This window comes from Mytilus edulis, chromosome 12 (assembly GCF_963676685.1).
Source record: "Mytilus edulis chromosome 12, xbMytEdul2.2, whole genome shotgun sequence".
Classification (NCBI taxonomy): domain Eukaryota; kingdom Metazoa; phylum Mollusca; class Bivalvia; order Mytilida; family Mytilidae; genus Mytilus; species Mytilus edulis.
In genome coordinates this window covers 52,872,612-52,899,716 of record NC_092355.1, presented here as the reverse complement: position 1 = coordinate 52,899,716, position 27,105 = coordinate 52,872,612, and the positions used below count along the sequence as shown (strand labels likewise).

The following is a 27,105-nucleotide window of genomic DNA, read 5'->3' as shown; positions in this document are numbered from 1 at the left end:
CGTGCTAATTCATCTGGAAGGCCAGGGTAACATGTAGAAATAAGAAGATAAGTGCCAATGAGACAACTATCATTCAAGTCACATTGTTTGAAAACATTTGTGGGTAAAAGAACGGCCTTCAACACAGAGCCATGTCTCGCACCGAACAGCAAGCTAAAAAAGACCCGTACATGAGTTGCGTAAAATAATTTAAACAAGAAAATCAACCTTCTTATTTTTATATAAATAAAAATAGAACGAAAAACACTTATGAATCATATCAATAAACGATAACCACCAATCAACAGGTTCCTGTATGTATACATCAGTTTCGAATTATTGTTTCCAAGATAAACGCACGGTCTTCTATATATACATGCTTGTAATTGGAAGTATACTTCTGTTTGACAAAATAATTATGAATGTTTTTAAGTAGTCATTACAAGTAGACAATGCATTATTTACTTTAGTTTTCTATGTTTTGTCTTTGGTACTATTATGTTTCGCTTTGTCCTCTTTAGCCATGGCGCTTTCAGTTTGTTTTTTTGATATATGAGTTTGAATGTTCCTATGGTGTCGTTTGCCTAACTTTTTCAATGAATCGGCTTCAATATATAGTATTTAAGTTACAAAATTAAACATAATCAAAACAATATGTTAGAACTTGTTGAAATATTTTGTTATATAAGTCATTCATTGACATGTTTTTGACAAATCAATCAACGATTCTTATGTTCATATAAGAAATATCAATGACATGACGTCAACTCCTTTAACAACTATACATCATTATATCAGGTGAATCTGAAATTATTACTGTATTAGTATCAACATATGATAGCAACATAGTGTGAGTTAAGGTCTTGTATACATATGACAGTAATTTATGTTCATGAATTTAAACTTAAAATTTTAATCATAAAATTCATTACTGTATTTAAACTTGTTTTCTATTGTTTCTGTTATTTAGAAATAAATATAGTTTCGCAAATTCCTCTGACAATCTACGTTAAACTTGCAAAAACAAGTATGATATAAACGAGGAGAAGTTATTTGGAATACTTCTTTTGGTCTCTAACGTTAAACGGTAACACTCTCAATGCAAACACTACATGTGTTATTGCCAAGTATTTCTAGACAGAAAAAGAATAATTTTAAAGGTCCAAAAAGGGTAAGCTATTAAAGAAGTTTCACAAAATATTCAAGGCCGACATCAAACTAAAATGATACAACACTCGACTAAAGACATCGTTTATTTTGTTTATTAGTAAAAACAATTATGATTAGCGAGTGACATTTTTCAAAAAGCTCCAAGTGAACAACTTTAATGCACCCAACTTACATCCAGTTATACGAAATATCATTAGAAAACTTATTAATAGTATCAACGAACCAAAACCAGTTCTACTACTGTCTTTGGTTTAATATAGTTAAACATGTAGAGAAGTATATTTCCTATTCTAAAACATACTTCTTTCACTTCGCGCTTTTGCATTACAAATGCTTGTTCTTTAATAGTATAGCTCGTTAAAAGTTAGTTGTCTTTATATCAAATATTTTTCGAAAACTTCATAATGATATGAATTGCGTACGTTTCCTGGGCAAGTTAGATCAACACCATTATAAGGTAATGGTAAACTTGACATTCGGTTACGTATCGTTATGCTCTTTGTTTGACTTTTTACTTTAGTAATTGTGGTATCGTTTCTGCTCGTGTTGCTTTTAGATATTCTCCTCATATTTTGTTTAACATATATAACAATATTATGCAGTTTGTTTGGCTTGGCAAGTTATGAAATCACACAGCGGCTTTGTGTTTTGCAAACAAGTTAAAACTATCGTTTTCGTGTAACACAGAATGTTTACAAAATTTAAAAAGTTTGAAGCAATCAAATAACGCAAAAGTTTATGATTTTTTGAATGAATTAACATTACATGTATTTGTTTTTTATCTCCTTTTTTAAAAATTATTTCTGGCATTGTTTTAAAACACAAATGTTTGATCTTATAGCAACAGAAGTCTGAAATTGACATACGAGTTGCAGATGTTGGAATGTCCAGTTCGGATTTAGTTAGAATATGGTTTTGTAAGTTTGAGTTAGCAATCCTCTTCAACTTTGTACTTGTTCGGTTTTGTATTTTTTTTTTATATGAGCGTCACAGATAAGTCGTATGTAGATAACACGAACGTCTGTCGTATCAAATCGTTGGTAATTAATAACTTCGCAATTTTACTGTCATGGATATGAACATTACTAAACAATCAAATATACGTTGTACTGTGTTGACAATTTTTAAGGGTCATATCCGGTATGTTAAAAGCACATTATGTAGCGCTTCAATTCAACAAGACTTTCACAGATGATGCAAGGACCCATTTACTTCTAATACATGATGTACTTGACGTTAATATAATTAAATAATGGCGATACCGAGATATTAGCCTTAAGATTAACCATCAATTGATATGGAGATCACCTGGTCTTCTAAATGTTTAAATGTCATCAGTATAAATAGATTGTACTGTTTGTTTGATATTTTACTTCCCGTTCAACATGTTCAACCGCCACCATTTTGTTTACGCAAATGCTAAATACTTTAAAAAAAATTAGTTCGTTTTCATCAAGATAGTATACAAATTAAACCGAAGATCAGAGATTGCGTAAGTACATTACTTGTGTGTATTCGTAAAGATTTATTAGTTGAGGTTACACTAAATTCAAAAAGGAAAGTAAAAAACACTCATTTGTTAAAAGTAAACCATGTAAACACACTTTAAACAATATCACTTACATATTGATACAGTTATATTTTGAAAGTAATTGATAAACCAAATGTAAAAAGACTAATTATTGGTTTAATTTTAATCACCAATATAATAGTTGGATTATGCATAAAAGTTACGTGATGTTATTTTGTTCCCATAATACGTACTGACAGATATAGCTTTATTAATACGTAACCTCTGTCAGAGACCATGAATGTTCTTCTGTTTTTTTTTGCCATTTGCCTCATGACTTGACATTAAAATTCAACCAGCGATGAATGCTATTTTTTTTATCTATGAATGCATATACACCCAAATGTATCTTCATCTTTTTGTTAAACCCTGAAAGTTTAATTGACTATCAATAAACAACTAAACATAGGTACACTAATACAAAGCAAAGTTATTTAACTTATATCAATGTTTGAAAGATTTTGAATCACATATATATGTACACGTGAACATAGAGTAAACACAATTGCGGGTCCTACATAAGCCCACATAAGTTAAATATGTGAATAAAACTCGTGCTCGTATAACTCAAAAACATTTTTGTTATTTAAAGCGCCATTTAAGAAAATAATTGCTAACACAAACATAGTCGGCTATGGTACTTTGTATTTAAAAGTATGTGTTAATTCACAAAATCGACAGTAAGAACTCCAAAAGACAAGGTTTTATTTAAAAATTGAAACATTCCAAGCACAGCAGGAGATAATGCCCAATGCACTTCAAAAACAGTTCCGTTGTTTTTATCCTATGTTTTCGTTTGTTTTTCCTGAACCTATACAGTCTTGTTTAAATGCCAATATATATAATATAGCATTTGTATGAGATCAATACGAGGATAAATCGACCAGTATGAATTATCCGAGGTCGCCAAAGTTGTTTAGGTAGATATAGACTCATATCCGACCTCTCAGAAGGCTACAATTGTTATAGCATTATTGTCGATAAGTGAGAAAACAAAGCACACTTATTCATTTGATTGTTTGTATCTTCTATTATTACAACAAAACATGTTTAATTCAAGTGAGAAGCCTCTGACCACTCTGAGTCTTGTATGTTTTTGTTTTATTTTTGTTCATCTATATTTTATAATGGAGTTAAGTGTGATATCCATTGTCATTGAACTAGTAAACACTTGTTTCAGGTTTGTTTTTTTTTCTCGCTGAGTTGAAGATCCGTAAGTAGCCTTCGAATGTTTTCTGCTATTTGTCGGGTTGCTTTTTATTTGACACGTTTCCAATTTCAATTCTTAATTTTAACTTGAAATAGGTATAATAAAATTAACGGTTTCAATTTTCTAGCACCAGATGCGCATTTCGACAATACATATCTCTTCAGTGATGCTCGTGGCCAAAATATTTAAAATCCAAAGCTTATATAAAAGATGAAGAGCTATAATCCAAAAGGTCCAAAATGGATAGCCAAATCCGTGAAAGGAATCAGAGCTTTGCATGAGGGAGATACATTCCTTAATTTATAATAATTTCTAATATTTTGTATCAGCAAATTTTAATAACACAAAAAATCCGTATTTTCATGCCAGTACCGAAGTACTCGCTACTGGGCTAGTGATACCCTCGGGGACTTTTAGTCCACCAGCAGAGGCATCGATCCAGTGGTAGTAAAAAAATTAAAGGTACCAATTTTCTACTTGTTGTTCATTGCTTATTGTTATACTGTGGAATCATTATTATTCGTTGGATACCAATTTTCGTTAATTTCGTGGGTACATGTGAACCATGAAATTAAATGTGCAACGAATGACAGATATTTTAGAGGTGTGTATGCTGACTTGGCAAAACCGCGAAATTAAATATCCATTAACATGTAATTTTTTCCTTCATCCACGAAAATTGGTACCCATGAAAATAAATGAATCCACAGTATATAACTTAATATAAACAGTTCCATGTGCGATATACACGTTATACGAGTTAGTACTGACCCCCTATGGATCCATAGAAGGTGAGTAAAATTCAAAGCAAATTTCGCCTTCATCATGGATTTTTATATTCTTGATAATCCTATATTGATCTGTAGGGATCGGTAGCAAAACAAATAACTCATAACACAAGGTTGACTGTTATTGTGATGTTTACCTATTTCTAGTTTGTTGTTGTTCACATAGTGCTTTCAAGATAATACTACTGTCATATTAGCGAGAAGTTATTAAGCTAGCTATACGTCCAGGTTTTATCCACCATTTTCTACATAAGTAAATGCATATTCTAAGTCAGGAACGGCAAAGTTGTTATTCAATGTTGTTATGTTTGTGAGCTTCTGATTTTGTCATTTGACTACGAACATTCTCCTTTGATTTTTTTTGCTTTTTAATTTTTTACAACATTAACAAAACACAATTCGCGTAATACATCAATTTACAAACACAATGACACAAGCTAAAACAAAGTAGTAATTATTGTCATTTTAAAACATAAAACACCATAGGGCATGTTCTCTCTAAGCATAAAATATCAGATGTGAATACGTTTGACTTTCGTATAAAATAATGTATCTTCAAAAGCTATAGTGGTATTTCCAAGAGCCCCATTCAACATTATATTTTTATTGCAAATCATAAGAAACTTTAGGACAATATTTGATCATAGAATTAAACGCTACACATATTATATCAGTATACTCTATTTTGCCCATCAGTTATTAGTTGTTTGCGTAAGGGTAGAACGATTTTAAGGTTTCATTATAAAAACGACCGTTTGAATTTTGAAGACAACAATGCAACATTAAGACCAAAAACATATTTTAAAGCCAATCTAAAATTACAAGGCAAATCTAAAATTACCAAGCAAAAAATATAAAGTATTTGTAGTCATTTTGGTCCAAAACTGAAAAAAACAGAATTTAACTTTATTCTGTCTTTTTCCAAGTATATTTTTTTCTAAGCGTAAAATTCCTGTGTTTTCTATCTATATATATATATATATATATATTAAAAATTAAATACACAAAAAGAGTTTTAAAAGCAGCATTGTCTAGCGCTTTCATCCATCTTGGGACTTTTCAAGACTATGAACGTCGTTATGAACGTCGTTATGGGGAACACATTAGTATTATGACGTAACGTCATTGTTCGTAAAATATTAGTAGTATGACGCAACGTTATTGTTCATGTAACTACTAAGCATTAAGCTTGGCGTCAAACACTTTTATAAATTTTCTTTCTAGTTCTTTACGGTATTCTTCTGTTGGTTCTGTACATTTGAAGAACGGGAAAAATTTGAATTTTCCTCCCGCACAAATATCTAAATGTTCGCTCAACGGAATTTGTCTGTACTCGGGTTGCCGGATTTGCTGTTTATGGATCCTGACCCGTTCACACACACTATTTCCTGTTTGACCGATGTAGTTTTCTTTACAGTTGACACATGTTATACAATAGATTACATTTTCTGATTTGCAAGTCATATTTGCGTTTACTGTAAATTTCTTACCGTTTTTGAAATATTTCGTACTGCCTATTTCTAAGTAAATATAATTGTCTCTGGAACATACTCCACAGCGTGAATCGCCACAAATTTGTACGGATGATATCTTCTTAACTATATCAAATCGCGCTTTTGTAAGTTGGCGTTTCAAATTTTTCGGTTGTCTTCTACTATAAATGATCGATTCTTCTGTTACCAAATTTTTCATTGTTTCACTTTGATGTAAAATCGGAAAATTCGATTTTATAAACTTGAAGGCATTTGGTAATGACGGATCATGAGTAGTCACAAACGGGAGGACAAATTCCGTTGAGCGAACATTTAGATATTTGTGCGGGAGGAAAATTCAAATTTTTCCCGTTCTTCAAATGTACAGAACCAACAGAAGAATACCGTAAAGAACTAGAAAGAAAATTTATAAAAGTGTTTGACGCCAAGCTTAATGCTTAGTAGTTACATGAACAATAACGTTGCGTCATACTACTAATATTTTACGAACAATGACGTTACGTCATAATACTAATGTGTTCCCCATAACGACGTTCATAACGACGTTCATAGTCTTGAAAAGTCCCAAGATGGATGAAAGCGCTAGACAATGCTGCTTTTAAAACTCTTTTTGTGTATTTAATTTTTAATATATAATTCTGTACACCGCTTGAAAAGAAACTTTTTTTGTATATATATATATATATATATATATATATACAACTCGTTTAAACATCAACCCAACAATGTTAGATCTGTAAATTTGCTTTCGCAAATTTTTTGTTCTTCCCTCGCCGGGATTCGAACCCATGCTACTGTGATATCGTGACACCAAATCGTCTGCACTGCAACCGTCCCGCTAGACCACACGACCACCTTGGCTCTACAATAATAAAGCTTTCAGTGGCCGTGTGTTACCTTTCCTCGTCAGTTTTAATCTAGCGGCGTACTACAGTACATGATATTTAAGGCATGGAGATGTTATTGTTACAGATCAGCTCAATTATCTATAGTAAAGGATCCTACAAATTAATGTAAGATACAGTCACAGAAAATAATTATATTTATAAGTACGTCTGAGTCGGTGACAAATTTTCAACAGATGTATCCATCGGATTGCCATCAATGATGGTGATACATGGCTATGTACATTATGTATATACAACTCGTCTAAACATCAACCCCACAATGTTAGATCTGTCAATTTGCTTTCGCAAATTTTTTGTTCTTCCCTCGCCGGGATTCGAATCCATGCTACTGTGATATCGTGACACCAAATCGCCTGCACTGCAGCCGTCCCGCTAGACCACACGGCCACCTGGATTCTACAATAATAAAGCTTTCAGTGGCCGTGTGTTACCTTTCCTCGTCAGTTTTAATCTAGCGGCGTACTACAGTACATGATATATAAGGCATGGAGATGTTATTGTGACAGATCAGCTCAATTATCTATAGTAAAGGATCCTACAAATTAATGTAAGATACAGTCACAGAAAATAATTATATTAAGAACGTCTGAGTCGGTGACAATTCTACAACAGATTTATCCATCGGATCGCCATCAATGATGGTGATACATGGCTGTGTATATTATGTTAATACAACTCGTCTAAACATCAACCCAACAATGTTAGATCTGTAAATTTGCTTTCGCAAATTTTTTGTTCTTCCCTCGCCGGGATTCGAACCCATGCTACAGTGATATCGTGACACCAAATAGCCTCAGTCCCGCTAGACCACACGACCACCTTGGTTTTTACAATAATAAAGCTTTCAGTGGCCGTGTGTTACCTTTCCTCGTCAGTTTTAATCTAGCGGCGTACTACAGTACATGATATATAAGGCATGGAGATGTTATTGTTACAGATCAGCTCAATTATCATTAGTAATGGATCCTACAAATTAATGTAAGATACAGTCACAGAAAATAATCATATTTATAAGTACGTCTGAGTCGGTGACAACTCTACAACAGATTTATCCATCGGATCGCCATCAATGATATCGATGGTGATACATGGCTGTGTACATTATGTATATACAACTCGTCTAAACATCAACCCAACAATGTTAGATCTGTAAATTTGCTTTCGCAAATTTTTTGTTCTTCCCTCGCCGGGATTCGAACCCATGGTACTGTGATATCATGACACCAAATCGCCTGCACTGCAGCCGTCCCGCTAGACCACACGACCACCAAAGCTCTACAATAATAAAGTTTTCAGTGGCCGTGTGTTACCTTTCCTCGTCAGTTTTAATCTAGCGGCGTACTACAGTACATGATATATAAGGTATGGAGATGTTATTGTTACAGATCAGCTCAATTATCTATAGTAAAGGATTCTACAAATTAATGTAAGATACAGTCACAGAAAATAATTATATTTATAAGTTCGTCTGAGTCGGAGACAACTCTACAACAGATTTATCCATCGGATCGCCATCAATGATGATGATACATGGCTGTGTACATTATGTATATACAACTCGTCTAAACATCAACCCAATAATGTTAGATCTGAAAATTTGCTTTCGCAAATTTTTTGTTCTTCCCTCGCCGGGATTCGAATCCATGCTACTGTGATATCGTGACACCAAATCGCATGCACTGCAGCCGTCCCGCTAGACCACACGACCACCTGGGCTCTACAATAATAAAGCTTTCAGTGGCCGTGTGTTACCTTTCCTCGTCAGTTTTAATCTAGCGGCGTACTACAGTACATGATATATAATGTATGGAGATGTTATTGTGACAGATCAGCTCAATTATCTGTAGTAAAGGATCCTACAAATTAATGTAAGATACAGTCACAGAAAATAATTATATTTATAAGTTCGTCTGAGTCAGTGACAACTCTACAACAGATTTATCCATCGGATCGCCATCATGTTGATGATACATGGCTGTGTACATTATGTATATACAACTCGTCTAAACATCAACCCAACAATGTTAGATCTGAAAATTTGCTTTCGCAAATTTTTTGTTCTTCCCTCGCCGGGATTCGAATCCATGCTACTGTGATATCGTGACACCAAATCGCATGCACTGCAGCCGTCCCGATAGACCACACGACCACCTGGGCTCTACAATAATAAAGCTTTCAGTGGCCGTGTGTTTCATTGTATTTACATTGTCATTTCAGGGCCTTTTATAGCTGACATTGCGGTATGGGTTTTTCTCATTGTTGACGGCCGTATGGTGACCTATACTTGTTAATGTCTGTGTCATTTTGGTATCTTGTCGAGAGTTTTCTCATTTACAATAATACTATATCTTCTTTTTTATATATACAGTTTAATGGTGAACAATATACAACCAGATACACAATCATAATAAACAAATTTGGTTATTGTCATTATTTGAATATTTATCAAGAATATACATACTTGTCATACGTATTCCCGTATTAAATTGATTATTCCCGATGGCTTATTTTATACGACATGGCCATTAAAGATATTAATTGATTGAAATTAAGCTTTTATTTTGGACCAAATTGTATGTGTTTCAAAATTAAAAATAGTGTACTCATTCTTCATTCATCTGAACAGAAATGTTTCGGGTGAATATTTTCATTTAATCTCGATTATTCTCAAAATACATCAAAAGTAGCTTGTATACCTAAGGGTTGTGTATTTACTCACGTATTTGACAAAGATAGTTGACAATTTACTTGAAAATCGTCTTTTTTTTAAGGCGTCGTACCATATAGAGATAGATGGAGACTTATAGAGACCTTTCAAATGATAGGTTGTATGAACAATAATGTTTTTACTTTCATAAATTACAATGACTTCTAGAGGCGAACTAACGAAATATTAACAAAAATTGCCTTGTATTTTAATAGACATCGATTAAAATTTCCGCCATTACAGAATTAAATCTTTAAAGATACAATTTAGTAAATAGCAGTAGAACATCTATTTATATTTTTTCGTATGTAAAAGGGATTTTCTATCATCAATCCATCTCATTGTTTTTGTGATGTGAAAATTGCTAAATTTTACATGAATGCAGCAGAGTATTATTGGTATCAAAACACGTACAAACCAATATTTTACAATATTTAGAATAGCCACAAAGAAGCTGAAATTGTCCCACGTGACATGAGAAGATTTACACACGGGACAGAGGCTATAGACCCTCCATTAGGTTTGTAAATTCAAATAATTCAAGATGAAAAAATGCACTGCTGAGATTTTAGACTAAAAATAAACATGAACTTTTACAAAACTGATGTTTGCAATCACTTATGCACTATTCAATCTAACCTTATTATAGGCTAAGTACAATATTTCATATTTTACTTTTATAATCTTATCTATTTAAATGTTTTGTTATCTCGATTCATCACCAAACCAGGTTATAATCACTACCTTTATAACACAATAACTTTGATATACACATTTAATATACTGTAAAGTGTGACAACTAGAATAAAAAAGAAGAAGTGGTATGATTAAAAATAAATGAGAAAAAAATCAATGACTTATTTAAATATTATTTGACATTACCAGTTTCTTGATTAACAAAATTTAAATCATCTTACTTACGTTTTATAGTGTTCGTTTCATTTTTCCTTGCATATTTTAAATTTTTATTGGTTATGCCCTTTTTTTTTAGTTATTTACTATTGGCGAATCTAGATATTTATACATCCCGCCATTGTGTTATTATTAATAGTCATCTTTATAGCCTTGTCTTTTTACTTACTTTGTATATTGTATGTTTCTTTGTAAACTTGTATTTATTTTTTAAAGTATTTTTCTATCTATGTATATAGCGTCTCTTGATCCCACTTTGTTTTTCTTTGTTGATAAAGTTTTATAATAACTAAGATATTAATACAATATTGACCTTTGTATCCAGTATTGACAAATATCCTAAAGTCTATTTGTTTTGCTCATACATTGTTGAAGTAATGGAATATTATGCGATTGTCATACAAGTGAAATGTTTAGCTAGCTGTAAAACTAGGTTTAATCCACAATTTTCTACATAAGGAAATCCCTATACTAAGTCAAGACTATGACAGCTGTATTCCATTCGTTGTATGTGTAGCAGCTTTTGATTGTGCCAAGTCATAAAGGAATTTCCGTTTTAAATTTTCCTTGGAGGTTGTCATTTTTGTATTTTACCGTTTTTGCCATTTATTAATGCAACACACCACATGTGTGTAAGATATAACTGCACAACTTCATATCTGAATGTTACTTGAAAAAATGTCAAGGATCTAAACATTTAGACAAAAATGATCTCCCCGAATCAAAGATAGAATGAATCACATGTGAACAATTATAACAGAAAGAAATATTTTAATACTTTTATTTTATTAAGTTAGACTATCCTGAACAAAAAAAAATAAAGCATTTTGGTCATTCTGAAGTAAGAATGAACAAAATGTAACATTAATCATATTGAGAGATTATTTTTTTTCGGTTTTTGTTGTAAAAATTTGAAAAAAACATATTAAGGCAACAATTATTTCAATACCTAGGAACAATTAAGACGTTAAGAATTATTGCATATTGTGAGTCAGGAAAAACAGGAATTGTGCTAATTGGAATGCTGAAATCAATGTTCACTACAAATGACTATATCCTTAATTTCTTTTTCAACTCATAAAGATGCAACACTGTCTTCTTCTTAATATTACACGCTACTGTTACTTTTATAAATCTCTTCGTTACGAGCGAATATACAAAATTATATTATTTTTAAGGGGTAATAAACTATGATTTACTTTTATAAGTTTGATTTTCCCAAAGACAAGTTCGCTCTTGATAAGATTGAAAATATATGTACATAATAATTAACTTCATAGTATAATACACCAGCTATGATGTCGTCTTAATATTTAAATGTCACAGGTTACTTGATTTATAGATATAAATAGAGTGTCCCTGTTGTTGGACATTTTACTTCCCTATGAACCTGTTCCTTTTCTTTTTCTTAGATACAAACATACAACTAGTTTTTGAAAACATGATCTAATTTGGAATTATATTAGACAAATTCATTAGACTGATCAGAAATTTGCGTAAGTACATTTTGTAATTTAATCGTACACATGTATCACTTAGTTATGACTTTAAGTTTAGATATGAAAGTAAAAATCATCGACTAAAACATTACCGATTTTTTTCATTCCTTCTTCATATAAATATAATCTAATTTTTCAAACACTAGAATTACAGCTACAAATTTACATTGATTAACTTAATGAAATTCATCTGACAGCTTTAAATATTTCTGAGAAAAGAAAAAAGCATGAAGTAAAATACTGTCAATGGAGGTAGATTGTTCAGTTACGTAATTTCATTCCCAAAAATGAAAGCAATCTCTGGTGTCCATGTGTCCAGCTTATTTGTCAGACATTTGTTACATTTGGTACAAATGACAATTAACTGCTGTCAGAAACTGTTGCAAGTTTTTAGCATTGCAATAATAGCAATGAGGTAGGTTCAACAAATAAAAACTTGCATTTTATATGATGATAGCATTGTTTGTTTTCCACAGTTACATAGACAATAACTATTTAGTGTCTTTAAATATCAGCTGTGTTTGTGCTAGCTTTAGGGAGAGTTTACTCATGTTTCTAGCAACGTACATATACAACTGATATTTAAAGACACTGAACAGTTGTTGTGTTTATCTTGCAATCAATTTGGTACATTTTTTTCCTTCCCAATCGTTGAATTTGTTTTTAAAAGAAATCGACACGACTTAAACGCGGAACGCAGTCAGGAACCGAAATTAGACTGTGACGTTAACAGTAATTTTATTATGAACGTATGTTGATCAATTTGATGTAGGTTTAAAAGAAACGTGAAACATTTTGTGTAAAGAAATATATTGTATATCAGACTGATGTTGTCATGTGTTATAACACTTATTACTCTTAGTGATGTAATTATGATAACCTGGACCAAATGTTTTTAAAATGTTTGAAAGTCACCTGGGAACTCGGTCATAAAACTTTCTGAATACTTGGAGCAAAAAATGTGTGATAAAACACCAAATCTAGTATTTTTAAAATAGAAATAAACCATTTTTTGTGAAAGACCTATCTTGAAATATGAAACTCTTTTTGTTTAAAATACATAACTTATTTATGTGTATAAAATTAAATGAGTCTGGTATAAAGTTCGCAATTTCCCCAAAAGCATAGATTTTTTCAAAGAAATTTAAAATAAATGCACGGTTTTCCTGCTAAAAACTATTTTTTACGATTTGACCTATAGCATGTTACATATCTAATGTTTTCATATTTCGTAATATATGTATAAAAATTTGCGAAATTATTAAATTTAAAAAAACAAAAATAACAAAGAAATATCATAATTGGACTTCAACAGGATTTTTTTGGAATAACAATTAGAGAAGATGAAATAGAAGATGTGGTATGCTTGCCAATGAGACAACTCTCCACAATAGACCAAATGACACAGACATTCACAGCTATAGGTCACATTACGTTGTTCTACAATTATCAAAGCCCATACGGTAAAGTCAGCTATAAATAGCCCCGAAATGACAATATTGTAAAACCATTCAAACCAGAAAACTGATAGCCTAATGTATTTACATAAAAAAGAAACGAATAACAAATATATAACACATTAACATACACAACCTCTGAATTACAGGTTCCTGACTAAGGACAGGCACATACACACAGAATGTGGCGGGGTTTAACAAGATAGCAAGATCATAACCCTCACCCTAACCTGGGACAGTGGTGTAAAAGAACAACATAAGAACGGTCAATAAAAAAAGGTTGTAAAACTGTAGAGTTTGGGTTTTCGCTTGACATAGTGTGGAAAGGAATTGTTTTTATGACCCACCTACGATAGTAGAGGGGCATTATGTTTTCTGGTCTGTGCGTCCGTTCGTCCGTTCGTTCGTCCGTCCGTCTGTCCCGCTTCAGGTTAACGTTTTTGGTCAAGGCAGTTTTTGATGAGGTTGAAGTCCAATCGACTTGAAACTTAGTACACATGTTCCTTATGATATGATCTTTCTAATTTTATAGCCAAATTAAACTTTTGACCCCAATTTCACGGTCCACTGAACATAGAAAATGAAAGTGCATGTTTCAGGTTAAAGTTTTTGGTCAAGGTAGTTTTTGATGAAGTTGATGTCCAATCAACTTGAAACTTAGTACACATGTTCCCTATGATATTATCTTTCTAATTTTAATGCCTTCTTATATTTTTTATCCAATTTCACGGTCCATTGAACATGGAAAATGATAGTGGGAGTGGGGCATCCGTGTACTTTGGACACATTCTTGTTAGGTACAGTTATTGTTTTATTTCAGTATCAGGAAAAAGTAATCCGACTGTGACATATATAACGTCTGTTACGTCAGAATCCCACACAGTCCCAACTAATAAATATAAGTAAAATCTTTACCACTCAATATAGGTATATTGTTTACAACTAAATATACGGAAAAGGTATACAGCTGTATATAGGTATATATTTTATGCAACTTAACATAGATATAATATATACATGTACAGCTAAATATAAGTATATTTTTCTGTATTGAACATTTTTTGATGGCCTTATGCTGTTTTCCTCCCTTTAGTCGGTTATTGTTCCTTTGACGCATTCCCGATTTCAGTTCTCAATTTTATTAGTTATTCTACTAATATACACGTACATGTATATTACCAATTTTTTGAATAAGGTATACAAATACATATAAGTCAAAGGTATACTATGATATCAAATATAAGTATACGTTATGCTAATGAATAAAGGTATAACCCGTACGAAATAAGTAGTATGATTCCACCTAGACACTAGTAGGAATGAAGTAGGATTCTACCTAGAATCAAAGATTCCATATAGAAAGAAGGCGTACATGGAACATAAACAAAATTCTGACTGGAATTTTTTATAATCCTACTTCAAAAATTTTTCTACCTAGATGGAATTTTAAAAGTCTGTATGGATTTTTTTCTGTTTTGAAAATCTGATCCGATTATAAATTTACCTACTATATGTACAAGATTCCTACCAGAATTAATTTATAAATTCCTACCAGAAAATCTTTCTACCTGGAAAGTTATCTTGAACTAGATTCCTGTTTGCTAATGACACACATTTTGCAGTGTTAAATGCAAGCAAGTTCCAATTCACAAATTCAAAAGTTGGAGGGGAAAAGAATGAAAAGTTGTGTTGGAACACAATGCAGCAAGCTAGGGTCACACAACTTCAATATAGTAATTTAAATACATATGGCTTATGAAGACTGAAGGTAATTCTTATACATTCAAAAAGATTTTTTATCTGCCTGCCAAAAAAATTTAGTAATCAATTAATTCAACAAAAGTGCATAATTTATACATTATTTGTTCATTACTCTTTATTTCATCTAGGCATATTTTTGGTTTATCTGCATGTTCATGTGTAACACAATTTCTAGCTTGCATATATTGCAATTTCCCTATACTTTTCAAACGTCCATTTTTTTAAATGAATTTATTCTATGAATTTCCTTTGCTCTTTGTTTTTGAGATACAAACTAAGATCATTGACCCAGTTGTGTATTTCTGAACATACATTTACATGTTGTATATTTTTTTATTAATACAAGAAAATATTTTTTTCTGGGTGGAATTTTGAAAAATTCCTACCAGCTTTTCTAGTAGGAATTTTATTTTTCTACCAAATTATTCCTCCTAATTTGCATATTTCTTATATTCCTACTAAGAAATTCCTGCTAATTTAAATTTTTCGGCTATTTTCCTTGTGGATTCCTACTACTGTCCGACTAGATTATCACTCTTTTCTGGTAGTAATTCAAAGCAATATTCCTACTATATTCCATGTACATTCCATATGGAATATTTCATACAGGAAGATTTACTACTAGACACAAGTCTTCTAAATATAGGTATAAGGTATTCAATTGAATATAGGTTAAATATGTACAGTTAAATCATGATATAAAAGGATTGCAAAAACATATTGCACATCTAAAAAATAAAAACACTAAAATGCTGAAAATTGAAAAGAAAATTCCCTAATCAAATGGCGAATTAAAACCTCAAACACATCACATGAATGGATAACAACTATCATGTTCCTAACGTGGTAAAGGCATTTTCTTATGATGAAAATGGTGACTTAAAACTTGGCTTAAAGTGGTACCTAACACTATAGGGAGATAACTCTTTAAAATCAGCCAAACGTTTTAATTACGTTGTGTTGTTAAGGAAATATTAAGCTTCTCAATGATCAAAATTGGTGTTTGTCAAATTGCTATGTAACCAGTGTAATTTTTCTGATAAAACGGTTGGTTCAAATTTTTTGAAATTTTTATATTTTTGTAAAAGGGTCAAAGTATATACTTTGACAAAATTTTATGAAAATTAAACAAGCCAAATTAATTTTAGTTAAAATGTTGGGTACCACCTTAAAAGCTTGCTAAACCTCTCATCTGTATGACAGTCGCATCACATTCCATTATATTGACAACGATGTGTGAACAAAACAAACAGACTAGGCAAACATCTCAAAAGTACGGGTAAAGCTGTTAACATTGTGGTATAATCTTAATCCCTATTTACCAAACAAATGTGTAACAAAAACGCACACAATGACATATAGCTATAGACCATTAGCAAAAAAGCAAAAAAGCAACAATTAACAACAGGAATACACACATTTAGCAAAGTACAGTAACACAATGGTATAATGGTAATAAATAAAGGTATTTTGTATAAATGTCAGTATAAGGTTTAAAAATACAACTTGATATAGGTAATATTGAAACGAAACCGGGGTACTGTCTATGCGACCTTAACCGAAACTTTGTAGAAACTAGACAGCAACCCAACTTTTCATTTAATCTATCTCGAGGGTAGGTTCGGCCTAAACTTTCGTTCTAGGACTTCTATTAAAGTGATGCCCGACTAGAATATATTAGAGTTTTATTAGGTATAATTTTTCCGGTCTAGGCCACCAGTTTATAATTTATTTAAATATGTGTGTTCTGGAACAAGATGTCTCTGAAGTTCAGTACTCTTTCAAGTCTCAGTTATAAGTGGCTTCTGGATTCTATCGCCAATGGTAAATAAAGAAGGTCTAGAATACTCCGAGGGCCAACCAGATCCTAACATTTGACCTTGACCGCAGTCATGCTATCCTAGTGTCGGACTAAATGAACAACTGAAATGACAATTTGGACCGTTACCAAATATATACAAGGATCTGGCAATACCAGTTTACAAGAGAATTCACAGTCCCAACTCTATAGTTTGGAAAGTAGTCCATAAATATCTGCACCTCTATAAGTATTTCTAGGTATTTTTATTACTCAAATATGAAGTACCATCCCACGCTAATTCTATATTATAGATTTGTATGGGTTAGAGTAAAACTAAACCATTTCCAATAAACCTTGAGTTAAACGATAAATAAAGGGGCAGACAGACCGAGGGACCAAATGTAAATAGCCCGACCCATAAAGTGTGGTCGTTTCGAGTACGACACCACAAATGTAACACAGACTTTTCAAACAAAACTAGTTCAGGATTTTCAAACACGTAATTAGATTTATATACCAAATACACAAGCAAAAAGAACCAGAAAATAAACATCTGAACGGAAGTTAAAACAATAAAACTCGTTCTGTTTTGAATATGCTTTCTCACATACAGTCTGTAATCAGGAAACACTGAAACGCAGGGTCATCGAAAGGGGTCGAGATCTAGGTTGTTACCTGTACAAAACGAAGTAACAAGGATTAATTTAAATCAAAGGACCAAATCCGACAAGGGACAAGGCGTTTCTCTGTAATTAAATAATTCAGTAAGGTTCAACTTTTTTTTAACAACACTCATATGAATCAGCTGTACATTTAATTTGTTACCGTTTTGCGAGTCAATGGTCTATTTCTGCAGTCTATAAAAAGATTTCTTAAACCAAAAATAAATTCTTTCAGTATCTAACTTTCTTTAACGACTCACTCTGCCGTTCTGATCAGGGCTTCATATGGATTTCGCTTGTTAACGCTTTAAAACTTAAATTTACCGTCCTTAAGTTCAAGTCATAGATTTGAGTCACTCACGTGAATGTCAACAAATAATGACTCCGAACTTTTACTTGCTTTAACCCGCAAGTTATAAATAACTTTAACCTGATAAACAACTGAACAGCTGAGCAGTTAACCGAATCTCGTTATTCGCCAACTGACAACTTTTACTCAGTTAAAAGAACTTTTCAAAAACTCAACTCATAATTTAACCAGCGAACCGCTTTCTAAATAAATTACGCCTCAACATGTAAATATTCAAAGTTTTCCTCTAAATCTCCAATGCAAACCGTGATCAAAAACCAGCCAGTTTTAGTCACTCAAAATATATACATGAAAATCATAGGAGGGGGGACTTCTTATTTAGAAAATACTGTAAAACATAAGTTTCTTCAATACACTAATTATAGTATATAAAATAGCGCGTGAATCACCACCGAGACCATTTCCAAAAATTTCGCGCACATAGTTGAAAATTCCCCTTTTTACCTTACATCTATACACCTGGGAGCCTGGGCTGAGAATGATTTCCAGAAGACATTCACTGCACGAGCTATATTTTCCCCGGGAATTCAATCGAGCTCTCTGATTGGTTGAGAAGCGAAAAATATTTTTAATGGTAATGCGAGGTTCGTTACGTCACTGAAATTTAATGAATGAAAAAAAATCAGAATTAATAAAATAAGAATAATCAATCTTTCTGGAGAAATAATTAAAAATGCTAATAATGAAATAAATAAATGAACCAAATAGAGTGACCCACAAACGTTACAATATGCATGATATAAAATATAGGTACAAGGAATGCAACTAAATAAGAGAATCAGTTGTACACCAATATATAGATATAAGGTATACAACTTAAATATACACCATAAATACGATTACAATGTTTATAATTTGAATTTGAGAATAAAAAATGTAAACACAATTCTTGTCTATACTAACACTAACAAAAAGTCTGAAAAGACTAGTTTTTGTCTGAATTTGCATGGATTTTTACTCGACATTCTTTATTTGTCTGAATATTTTTTTAAAATTCTTAACATAGTATGAGTTTGTCTAATAAGGTTCTTGATTTTTCTTGACAAGTGTCTTGACGGTATGAACATTGTCTAAAAATTTCTCGACACTTCCTGTATCATCTGATTAGAATCTGGATTAGTCTCGACCAATTCTTGACTGTCTTAAATTTGTCTCGATCAGTCTTGACATATTTTTGACATTCTTAATAATTCTGAATATGTCTTGACATTCTAAATAATGTCTGAATATGTCTTGACACATTCTCGACAGTCTTAAAGCTGTATGAATATATCTCGACACATTCTTGACAGTTTAAAATATGTCTTGACACTATCTCAACAGTATAAATCTCGCCTGAAATGTGTACAGACTCATTCTGCATTGTTTATGACTTTCTATTGCTGTTATATACTCCTTTTTATTATGGCTAAACTAAACTTTGAAGAATCAAGGATTAATTTTGATAGTAAGATACCCTTTGGGTGCAACTAAGTTGGAATACCCTGAATAACCCCCCATGTCGTTTATTAAACGTTTAATTAATTGTTTTCACTTTGAATATGTCAAAGTTACTGACAAACAACATTTATATTTTTGCCGTTCACAAAACTGCCAGTCAAATTTGCTTTACTAAAATAGCAGACTTGAGGCAGTTTTAAATTTTGACCATGCGTCTCTTTTGGATCCCACAATTCATCTTTTGCGTTTTTGTGGCTAAAAGGGAGGGGAGCTTTTTTTTAGGTAAAAGAATTTGTTCCCATCTTAATTCACAAACCTTATTCATTTTTTACAACAACCAAAAACATTTTTTATTTCAGTGTTGAATTTCATAATTTTTTATCAAAAATAAATATTTGTGATAACTCCTTCCTGAAAAGAAAACAAAATGTTTAGATCTATATTATGCAGAGTATCAAATAATTTTGTAAAGGTAGTGTGCTTTATATTTAACAATTAATAAACTTAGAGCTCGACTTGCAGACCTTGCTACAGCTTTAGCCATCTCATTATAATAGTGATATTCTGTCAACAGTAGACCCAGATATTGGTAACAAGATACTATTTGTACTGTATTATTATTTAACAAAAAACATTTAGATGTTTGCTTAACCAACGGGTTTCTAAAATGGACAACTTTAGTTTTATCTAAGTTCACATTCATACAACTGGTAACACACCAATTACGTAATACATCTAATAGAGTTTGTAAATTATTTTCATTTTCAGCAATAAATACAATGTCATCAGCATATAAAAGTATACCAACTTTTTCACCATCAATGTCTACACCATTGTCTAGTGCTTTTATTACATCAGTTAAACTATTAATAAAAAAATTGAACATAACAGGCGATAATACACATCCTTGTTTTTAACCTCAATTAACGCTAAACCAGTCTGTCATATTGCCATTAAGTTTAATAATACATTCTACATGTGAATATATAGCTTTCAATGTACATAAAAAATGTGTACTAATTCCTAAATCATCCAATTTAGTAAACAATAATTTTCTACTAACAGTATCATATGCTGCTTTTTTTTAAATCTATGAAAGCTGTAAATGTTGATAATGTTTTCAGTTTTCTAGTTTCAATAATTGAAGTTAATGTACTTAGATGGTCAATGGTACTTCTACCTTTACGGAAGCCATTTTGCTCGTCATGAATAATATCTCTTTCTTCTAACTAATACACTAATCTATCATTCAGTATACTGCAGTATAATTTATGTGCACATGGAGCTAAAGTTATGCCCCTGTATGATAAAGGATCTCGTGGATCTAAAGTGGAAGACTTAGGAATTGGGGTTATAATACTTTTACCCCATACAGAAGGAATGTTTCCATACTTGAAACATATATTAAATAACTTATGCAAAATTAACATCAATGCATTATTTTTAAATAATTTTACTGACAACTGATCAATAATAGCATTTACTACTTCTTCAAACAATATTTCCCTATCTAAAAAATCATCTGGAATATTAATATTAACATTAGTGTCAATAGTCTGATTATTACAATTTAAAAATTTATCAAAACAGTTTTTCCTAATATTTAACACAGTGCTAGTATCTGTACTAGTTGTCCCATCGTCTAGTGTCACTTCCATCGGTATAGATTTCTGTCGTTCATTTCCAACTCCAACTTTATCAATCTTCCTCTAGAACTCTCGAGGATCCCGTTTTTGGTCATCTAGAAGTTGTTCCTGACTGTGGTACCAAAAATGACGTTTAGCTTTCTGACTGCTTTTGTCGAACAATTTCCGTTTTTCCACAAATCTATGATGCAAATCCTTCTTGCATCCGCTATGACACTTGTACCACGCATGCACAGCTTTACATACATCGTTTCAAAGTAGTGTTAAGTTGTCATTCCACCAAGATTTTTTCATACGTCTCCTTTTGTTACTGTTGTCATCATATATATTAGTTTTAAGTTTATTTAGCTTTAAATCCATTTCATTCTGTACAATTTTAACAAAATCTTCATATTTATTGTCTACATTTAACTGGTTTATTTCAGATTCCTCTAATTCAGTAATAAATGTGTTAAGTTTGAAAATTGTTTCACTGTCGTACATCCAATCGTTCGGAATACTACGTGTGTCATATTTAACTGATCTTACACTACTGTTATCTGTCAATTGTTCGGACACGGTGTGATGAACATCATAACCAGGTGTGACAAATGTCCAGAATAACAAAGAATGGTCCGGTATATTAGTCCGGTTCATTAGTGTCTGAATGATTTTCATAATATAAAATTATAAATGCACCTATACAAGTTCTCTATTATTGCAAACATACTTTTTATAATATATGAATCAATTTTACAAATCTAATGCAAAAGGAAATTAATAAAATACTATGTTAAAATAAGTAATATGGGGCACTATATGTAAAAGAATGAGAATTAAATACAATCTTTTATATATAAATCAAAAATCACAAAACATTATTACACGTAATTGTTCAGTTCAAATGGAGAAGATGGGATGCTGCATCAGGGTAATCTGCCGCGTTGATGGGTCTTTGTTGGTATCTGTCTATTGGTAGTTGGATTTTGGTGTCTATAACTCTGTATCGTCGTCTTTTTGTTGCCGGGCTCCTCCGGCTGCATACTGGATAATATTACATTGTGTTACTGCCTTGGTCTTCTTCAGTAACTCGATGATCTCGTAGATGTTGGACTGGGAATGTTTGAGTCTCTTCTTACGTTTGTTGAGCCATCAGTCCGGGTGATTTGTGGTGTAGAATCCTTCTGTGTAGTGGTGGTTCCATTTTATTGTTGGTTATTTTTAGAAGAAAATGCTAGCTTGGATGCAGATTACTGTTCAAATTGCGTCATATTTAAAGCTTGGCTACTGAACAGTTGCATTTTTATTCTATTTGTTAGAATTAATTTGATAATTTTATATTAAATTTCAGAACAGTGTATTTATTAAAATTAAAAAAAAAATAAGTTCGTAAAATAAAAAGAAATTCAAATGACATTTATTCTAATCTTTTGTTTCATTATTTTACCTTTTACTTTTTTTCAGAATGTACCAATAATTCAAACTGATAAATTGTAAAAATAATGAAAAAAAAAGTGTTCACATTTTTCCTTTTTCTTTTTTTCTGTTTGTCAAATTTAATACATTTTCTTGCCAAAAAAATATAGAATATTTTTGCACATTTTCCTTCATTTAATAGCAGAATATAATATATTTTTTTTTTTAATTTTACAGGTAAAGTAAAAGGTAAAACATATGGCTATAGAAATAAACTATAATTGTTAAAACATCAATTCCCACTATGTTTACATTTGCATGTAATTAGAAGTGGGCAAACCAGGATGACACCGACTTGATACTAAAATGGCTCATTCTGCCAAGAAATATATCCTTTGCGTGATTAAATTTTAATAAATTTTCATTTATCAAGGCTTATGAACAATTGCCTAAACTTAAAGATAAATATATGTTACAAAAAGAAAATATTTCAAGATCTTTTTTTCATATCTTCAAACAAGTGTCAACACATTATTTGTGACTTTTTTGTCCTGTGACTTTTTGTCCTATCAAATTTGTGACTTTATGTCCTGTGACTTCTTGTCCTGTGACTTTCTGTCCGTTTACCGAATTAGGATACCATCATACTTTGCTATTTATAAAAACCTCATTTTGGTATAATAATTATTTACCATATTAACATTGAATATTATGAATGTAGAATGAAATATGTCGATAGTATGATTGGTTTTAATCATTTAGTAATTATTTACAAAATTAGGAATCAATATTTGTAATTATTTAAAAAACACATTTAAATTGTTTTATATCAACATACCCACATTTGCATTGTTAATACTTTAGATTTCATAGCCATATTTGTATTTGTAAAAATATTTATATACCAAAATTTTTAATTATTTTACATGCCCAACTTTTATTTTTGTTGTAACAAGTGTAACTTGAAACAACAATATACTATATAAAGAGAAATAAAGATTACAGTTATATCATGAATATTGGTCATGATTTGTAAAACTCAGAATTGTCAAGTAAGTTTAAGACACAATTCAAAATGTTCAGAATATGTCAAACCATACTGAGAAAAAATTAGAATGTCTAGAATATGTCGAGAAATTACAAGACAGTTTTCAAATGTCAAGAATTTGTCAAGAAATTTTAAGACCATACTCAGAATGTCGAGAATATGTCGAGTAAATTTCATACAAATTTAATATCAATGAGGATTTGTCAAGAAAAATTAAGACATAAGTCATACTTATGGAGTAAAAATTCATGCAAATTAAGACAAAAATTGGTATTTCAGACTTTTAGACTTTTGTAGTGTAATCAGATGATCAACGAGATTTAGATGCAGACGTTGTTTTCATTTCAATCATGTCTTATTAAGAAGGAGATTTACCTTATTTTACCCCATTTTATAAAAATGTACTCTATTGGCAGTTTTATGTCCTGTACTTTGGGTGGTTATCCTAACGAAACGATTAACTTATGCATATAATTATTATGTTTAAATATTGATCTTTAAAATTAGCCATACAAATTAATTATAATACTTTTTTCATTTTTATTTTTCATAGGAAAATTCCAACATTGTAATTAAAATATTAAAATATACTCGTTTTTAATTATTAGAAAACAATAAGCTAAGTTAAGTCAGCATGAAAGCAACATTTATGAAAAATAAACATGATAAATAAGTGTTTGATGCAATGCAATGTCATCTCTTATTCATGTTGAGCGCCAAAAATTTCGAATATTTCTGATCCTCTGTAAGATAATCCATCTTGAAAACAACTGTAATCTTAAAATTTGAAATAATTGCTTTAAATGCATGTAATAGACAGTAATCGAAAAGTAAATGAATTAATTGCAATTGATTACATACAGAAATCAGAGTAATCGATCGATTACACAAACATTCTTCATGTTATCGATTATTAATCGATTACATTTGTCAGTAATCGTACCCATCCTGATATATATTGCATATCTTCAATTAATATTGATACACGTATAGGGTCTTTGCATCGGAAATAAACACATTAATTCTATAACCAGGTGTTGGCATTGTACGGGTTATGTTCTTCTGATATATTTTATTGGAGCTGGCATGTCATTAGCTGCTAAAATGTAGTAATTCGTTGTTAAAGTTTGTAGCATTGCCATTTTGCTTGGTTCCTTATGTTACCTAGTATAACATTGGACTCGGACATCTTTTAAACTGAGTTTTACTGTGCGTACTGCTGTGTGTTTATTCGATGGCTAGAACATAGGGGGCGGGGCTTGAGATTTAACAAGACTAAGGATCGGTAGGGAGTCAATATATTTCATATAGGGTTCATGACGTCACGTTTACTATTATTGGTGACGTCTTCAAGTAATGCTTTTGTATTTCATTTATCATTTCATTAATTAAGCTCACAAGTTACATGTGCAATACATTGTCTATACGGTTTACTGATGCCTACTGATCCATAAAGGGTCAGTAAAATCCATAGCAGAGTTTAAATTCTGCCACAACCCCTATGTATTTTGATAATTTTGAAAAATATATAACTTATGTTAACAAAAAACAGGATACAGCAAGTTATAAACACAATGACGCCAGATAAAATAAAATGGTAACTGATTTCATTTTAAAACACTTTTGGACATTTCCTTTCTAAACACCAATTATCGGATGCAAATACTTTTGACTTCAAAATCTGTGTAAAAACATGTATATTCAACTTTCAAAACCTACAGTTTTATCACATGTATCAGTGAACATTATATTTTTGCAAATCAGAAAAAAAGAATTATGACTCAAATTATGTCATAGAACAAAAGGCTACACTTTTCATCTTTTCGAAATCTGTTTTGCCGTCAAGTTTTGTTTTATTAGATGATTTTTTTGTTTTAATAGATGTTAACGTAACAGTTTGTTTTCGAGGAATCAGTATCAAAACAATTTTTCGGAAGACAACAATATAGAATTCAAAGGAAAAAAATACTATAATATTGTAAATGTCAATGAAAAAAGGTAAACTCATTTCACCTAGCGAAAAAAATACAGTATCTGTAGTTATTTTATTTCAACCTAAATTCAAACAAACAGATTTTAGCTCAGTTGTCTCTTAAACGCCTTACTTCATTCTGGAAAAAAAGTATTACAACACCTTGGTTTTTTAAAACTTGAAAAACGAATCTCTTATTTTGGATGGAATATGATAAAATATTTGTAAAATAATATTGAAACGTAGTTAATGATAACATTGGCTTTAAAATAAACAAACAATGTATGAAAAAAAAAGTTTTATCTAACCAAAATTTTTATAACAAAATGAAGTGTGTTTTGTACAAAAAAATGCATTTTACAACTGTTACTGTAGTCGAACTTTACAATGTTAGACATTTCAAAATTAATCTTAAGTTGATTGTTCATATCATGGTTGATCGTTATACGCCAACCAATTAGTACTTTGTGCGCAGCCTCCATTCAAACGGATAACCGCATCTGAACGTCTTCTGATTCCTGCCATAAGTCGACTAATTTGTTGCTAAGCTAGCAGCAACCATTCTTGACTAAGGGTATTGTTTATTTCATGACTTGTTTGAACTGGGGTGTCCTTTCGTGCACTTTACGCCCAATAGTGTCCCATATATGCTCGATATGGTTCAAATATGGGCTACGATTGTGCCAAGGAAGATAAACCGAATTCTATTGGAACAATGGATCTTCCTTCACCACGCTAATTTCCAACTTTGGCGAGCTCTGTACTATATTGTAAACGGGTATCTGTGTGTCTGTTCGTAGACAAAGGTCCCCTAAATGGTAGTATCGCACGATAACCAGCAGCGATGAGCCGATCTCGAACAATTCTTGTTTAAAAGCTCCTGTATGGTCATCATTCTCTTTTAAGGATTGTATTGTTTGCAATGGGTTTCCTTCTGATCAACCTTCGTTATGCTTTATTTTCCCAAGCAGATGTTATAGGGGGTCTTCTTGACCTCGGAAGGTCTTTAACATCGTTTCTTGCCTGATTTTTATTCTCAAAACGACTTATAGTGGAATGGTGATGACCAAAAATACGTGCAATTATCGCAGCGACATACCTGCTTCTCTCAGCTGATTATCTTCCATCTTGCTGCAGTTATGAGTTGTGTATGACCAATTACAAGGTGTCAATAACATAAATTTATAAACTTGGTTATTTTAAGGGTTGAAAACAATGAGGATAAAAACATTTGTTTTAGTGTTTACGAGTACAGTAGCTGCATGTGCAGATAAGAACTGATAGAGTCGATATATATTGATTAAACTCAGGTGATAT

The 27,105-nt window shown here is 31.5% G+C and overlaps 1 protein-coding gene across 1 annotated transcript in view; it reads left to right on the top strand.

Annotated features, from left to right (window-relative positions):
• LOC139498786 (uncharacterized) overlaps positions 1-27,105 on the top strand; it is a 598,641-nt gene that overhangs the window by 457,902 nt on the left and 113,634 nt on the right. The gene's annotated exons all lie outside the window — the stretch shown is intronic.